Source organism: Limulus polyphemus, unplaced genomic scaffold, assembly GCF_000517525.1.
Source record: "Limulus polyphemus unplaced genomic scaffold, Limulus_polyphemus-2.1.2 Scaffold854, whole genome shotgun sequence".
Lineage (NCBI taxonomy): Eukaryota > Metazoa > Arthropoda > Merostomata > Xiphosura > Limulidae > Limulus > Limulus polyphemus.
In genome coordinates this window covers 335,619-341,625 of record NW_013666464.1, presented here as the reverse complement: position 1 = coordinate 341,625, position 6,007 = coordinate 335,619, and positions in this window count along the sequence as shown.

Below are 6,007 nucleotides of genomic sequence, written 5' to 3'. Positions count from 1 at the left end.
TAATGTTATTCCATATGAAGACATATTAGTAAAAAAAAAAAAAAAAAAAAAAAAAGTTAGCCAGTTGCAGCATTTATGGCTTTCTGTGCAAATCAGACTGTTGAAATGGGTGCTGGGAAACTACTGTCCTCATACACTACATGGATTATGAAAAGCATGCAGTGGTGTACTTTTAGACATGACAGATGGAGCCTTGTGCAATGAAATCTACATTTCAGGGCTATTGTTAAGATGCTGCATAATTGTCAAAGTATTAGGTGGTCAAGAAATTAATGTCGAGTTTTGGAACACTTTCATTAACCACCCCCAAAAAACGTATATGACATATAATAATTAAACAAACTGCCTATATAATGTTTAAAGTTTAGTATACTTTAATCCCTTATCGTGATGGCACACGATGAAACACACATTCGGCATGTAATGGTGTTTGAATACAAGAAGGGAAACAATGACTCTGTAGCCACAAAGAATACCAAAGAAGTTTATGGAAATGTTTCGAACGATCATAAGTATCAATGATGGTTCAGCGAATTTCGTTCAGGTGACTTCAGCCTTAAAAACTGTGATGGCAGGGGCCGACATGTTGGAATTGACATTGATGCTCTGAAGACACTTGTTGAGTCTAACTCAAGGCAACACACTCGTGAAATGGCCCTGAAATTCCATGTCTCTCATGAAACAATACGTAAATATCAAAGGAATATGGAAAAACTCCATAAAGATAGATGATCATCGTTTCCAACGTGTGAACGTTGCTTCGTCTCTTCTGGTGCGTAATGTGCGTGAACCATTTTTGGACAGAATTGTCATCGATGATAAAATAGATTCTCTATGCGAATATTAAACACCAAAAACAATGGCTCAGTCGTAGACAAAAACCACTTCCGAGCCCAAAACTTGGACTCCATCCGCAGAAAGTAATGCTTTACATTTGGTGGGGTATCACAGGAGTAATTCATTTCAAACTCCTCAATCTGTCAATGCAGAGATCTAGAGTTAGCAACTAGAACGTTTATATCAAGCCTTTTATCAGAAACGCCCATCAATCGGAAGTGTTCTTCTTCTCCACAAGAATGCAATGCACGTCCACTTGTGACATGTTTGACGAAACACAAGATTATGGAGTTGGGTTGGGAAGTTTTCCCTCATCCACAATATTCTTCAGATATGGCACCATCAGATTACAATCTTTATCGTTCGCTGCAACACCATTTTAATGGGAAAACGTATGCAAAGGTGGAAGGTGTTAAAGAGGACATCGACATGTTTATTTTTTTGCTTCAAAGCCAAGTGATTTCTTTAATCAGGGCATTAACAGCCTGATTGTAAGATGGAAAAGCATTATCGATAGAAATGGAGAAAATTTCATTAAATAAATGTTTTGTTTTGATATATAACTTGTTAGTGTTTTTTCATCTAAAAAAAAGCGATATTAATTTTTGACGACGTAATACTACCGTTGATTATAGTACATTACTATAGCAACGCTCAAACATTACCATATATTATGTTATAATTCTTATGCTTCATTGAAACCAGGGTATGTTATAATTTGGAAGAGTTTATTAAAGAGCTTTTAATGCTTCATTGAAACCAGGTTAGTTTGTAAGTTTTTAGAGTTTATATAAAGGCTTCTTATCGTTTATTAAAATCAGGTAGGATGTAAGTTGGAAAATTACTAAAATGCTTCTTATCGTTCATTGAAATATTAGTACTTTATAAATTGAAAGACTTTATTAAAATGCTTCTTATCATCTATTAAAACTAGGGTATGTTGTAAGTTGGATGAGGTAATTAAAAGGCTTCTTATCAATAATTGAAATCACGGTTCTTGTAAATTGTAAGACTTTATTAAAAGGCTTCTTATGGTCCATTGAAATCAGTGTTGTTGTCATCAGGAAGTGTTTATTCAGAGATTTCTTATCGTTCATTGAAACCAGAGTATATTTTATGTTAGAAGTGTTTATTAAAAGCTTCTTATCGTTCATTGAAACCAGGATATGCTGTTAGTTTGAAGAGTTTATTAAAAGTAAAACAACTGTTCATTAGTATATTTTAGTATAAAATTCAGTTGGTAATATTACAACGAATAAAATGCCATAGAAAATTAGAGTACATATTAGTTAACCAAGCAAAGTAATGAAAAGCGTTTTGATGCTGATACAAGTAAGTGAATTAGGTTGCTGAATATGACTATCAAGAAACTCAAAGCAACGAGACACGTGCTTAATTGGAAAATACATTCTAAACCAGTATAGTTGTATAAAAACCAACAAATCATTTTATCAGCAGGAAGCAGTAACAATTAAATTGATAAGTTGACGAGAAAATTATGGAGTCCAGGGTGTATTATCAAGATGAATATCCCACACAACGTTCGTGGAAGAGTTTATAATTAAGGAGATAATGAAATAAAAACATTAAACTTGAGTCCTACAGAGTGGGGGCGTATGGAAGAAAATACATACAGGGAGAAGGTTGAGTGGCCTGAAATCTAGGCACGTCAGAGACACATATAAGGACGCGCCAAACTCCAAGAATATTAGAAAAGAAAATATATGAGTTAACAGTATGTCCCAATGCTGTTGCGATGCCTTATCGGTACGTGAAAAATAGCCATTTGGAACCCAGGAACAGTAGTTATGGTTTTGGTTTCTTTTAAAACAACGTTAACAACCAAAGAAAAGCCAAGAAACACGTGCTGTGGTTAAAGTTTTGGTTCCACCACCATCATATTAAATAAGTATACAAATCCATAAATAAAAAGAGGAGCGAGAAGAAAATATGAAGAAGATAGCACTTCTACTCTTGAATGGAACCTTTGAGAAGATGTCAGCCTCAGCATCTGTAGAGAACTTTCACCACTCAAACTTCTTGTTAGGTTAAACATCTTCTACTTCATTTAGTAACATAACTAGTATGCAGTATATTGTGATAGAGTATCGCAGAGATGTTAATTAGTTAATTACTAGTATGCAGTATATTGTGATAGAGTATCGCGGAGATGTTAATAAGTGTAGTAGAGGAATTGTTCATGAGACATCGGAATTTGTTTAATTAAATATAATTTTTTTGTTATGTGGTCTCTGAGTTGTTTCTTTGTTCTACACATAACTTTCCTCGAGTTGGTGGCTTGTGAGCCTTACCCACAACTGAATATAACAAAATATTCTGATAATAAATAAATTCATTTCTAAGAATCGTAAGTCGAACCCAAAGAAAAGAGAGAGCTCGTTACAAATTGATGTAGTCAGACAAACGCAGGTTTTGAGACTGCCACAGTATAACTTCTGCTAGAGCAGGGCCACGCAGGTCTACACAGCTAACGAGCACTATATCGCTTTTCTATAGAAAATTTGATGAAGACATTAAGAGTTTTATTGATGCAGTTACTGAGGCTGCTAGAATATCACGTGGGGCAGACGCTCAGAAGGTCAATATACTTAAATTAAGAATAGTAAGTGAGGCAAAATACTATATCCGAGTACATGACGAGCTCACAAAAACTGCAGACGTTCAGAATCTAGCTCATAGGCGGATACAAGAATACTGAAAATGAAAAATGCCAAATAGGTACTATCACAAATTCACAGTTTAACCCAGTAGAGAGGAGAATCAGTTTGGGTATTCAGATACAAATTACAGAAGTTAGATAACAGACTTTGCAATGCATATGGACATTCTAACGAATTAATGATACGAGACACTTTAAAGTCAGACTGTGTACGAGATCTGATTAGTAACGTAACGAGGAGAAACCTAAATGAAGCAAACACACCTAGCATGACTCTGCTAGACTTAATTGAGGTAGCTACTAGAGAAGAGCTATGCGAGAAGCAGATATACAAACCTTAGAATTCTACTGTAAACTATTCAAGTAACAGAGATGACTGAGAAAACTGGCAGATTAAGAATCAAAATAAGCCCGAGGATACAAAATGCTTCAATTGCGGTAAGCTAGGGCATATTGGAAAAACTCCTTTAAGAAGAAGAAGGAGCAAATAGAATGGATTAAAAGGCAACGTGGCTAGAGAGCAGATGGTCACCGAATGCAGAAAATAAGAAAGTCCCATGGGCTGGAACTTTTAATAAAACGTTCACACACAAAAAGCTGTAAAACCAGCGTTTTCCAATAGAGCAAAAAACGTAATTCCAGCCAGAATTATGGAGCAAAATTAAGAAGTATCTGGAAATATGGAATAAAAGGGTGAGCGTTAATAGTGTTAACCAAGTTACACCAATAGTTACAGTAAAAATAGAAAGTGTAGAATATCAGTTGTTAGTTGACCTCTATACCTAAATCAGCCAACATAGTATCCCAACAGGAGAGTTTGAAAGAAAAGATACCTGGCAGATGTCAAATTATTGTTGAAGCTAAAGTAGAGGTCTTTAAGCAAAATGAAGAAAAAACAAGCCTATATAATGTTAAATGTAAGTGAGAGCAAAGTATTACTGTCAAAGCCTATAGAATGTTAAATGTAAGTGAGAGCAAAGTATTACTGCCAAAGCCTATATAATGTTAAATGTAAGTGAGAGCAATGTATTACTGTCAAAGCCTATAGTAATGTTAAATGTAAGTGAGAGCAAAGTATTACTGTCAAAGCCTATATAATGTTAAGTGTAAGTGAGAGCAAAGTTTTACTGTCAAAGCCTATATAATGTTAAATGTAAGTGAGAGCAAAGTTTTACTGTCAAAGCCTATATAATGTTAAATGTAAGTGAGAGCAAAGGATTACTGTCAAAGCCTATAGAATGTTAAATGTAAGTGAGAGCAAAGGATTACTGTCAAAGCATATGTTAGTAGAAAGAAGATAGCTCCAGTAGAACAGCATAATGTGGAATATAAGAAAGAATGTATGAGACAGAATAATATAGATTCGTATTCTATCTTAGTAAATATAGAGAAGAAACATGAACAAGGATTAGTGAACATACTAGAGGAGTATAGAGATATATTTGTGAGAGAAGGTGATACAAATGAGCGTATAAACAAGGTAAAACATAGGATTGTGTTAAACAGTAGCAAACCTATAGCATGCATGAAAGAGATACTTTAACAAGGAGTGATCGAGGATAGTAGTATTCCTTATGCATCGTCAGTTGTGCTAGTTCCAAAAAAGAATGATAGTAGAAAGTTATACGTTGATTTCAGGAAGATTACCCTTAAATACATTACCTAATATAAAAGAAACACTAGACAGGTTAGTTCAAAGTAGTTACTTAAAAAAAACACACACAACGTTAAAATGGGTACACAATTATAACATTTTAATTAAGATCAATATTCCACCACTAAAAAGTTTACTCCACATGTTTTAATGTTTTTAATTGTGTACCTATTTTAACGTTGTGTGTTATTTATTATTTTAACATTATACACAAGTGCCAAGAAATAATACTCTTAGTTACTATGGACTTGCAAAGTGGTTTTTGGAAAGTAGAGATAGAAGAAGAAGATAGAGTTAAAACTGCATTTATATTACCATCAGGGAAAGACCAATTTCATAGAATGCCATTTGAGTTATGTAATGCCTCTTCAACCTTTCAGAGGTTGATGGATGTAGTATTATCAGATTTACAAGACTCGGAATGTATCTGTTACTTAGATGCTGCATGTTTTGAAGAACACTTAGAGAGACTAAGACATACTGTATGTTTAATACAGAACGGCAAACTTGAAGCTGAAGTTAAGTAAATGCCAGCTCCTACAAAGAACAATACCAAGAACAGTAAAGGATATACGTGCATATTAAGGACTTTAAGGATTTTATAGGAAATTTATATCACATTTTACAATTTTTACATTTTCAACTGACAAAGAAAGACATATGTTTTCAGTGGAAATACAAAACACAAGAAGCACTTAGAAACTAAGAAATTCATTCAGTGCTTGAGGTTTTACTATAAGAGTAGTATTATCATAGTTAGACAAAAACAGGCAGGAATACCCTATAGCTTATCAGAGCAGATAGCTGGCTAAAGCAAAGGTAAATTACTTACTAAC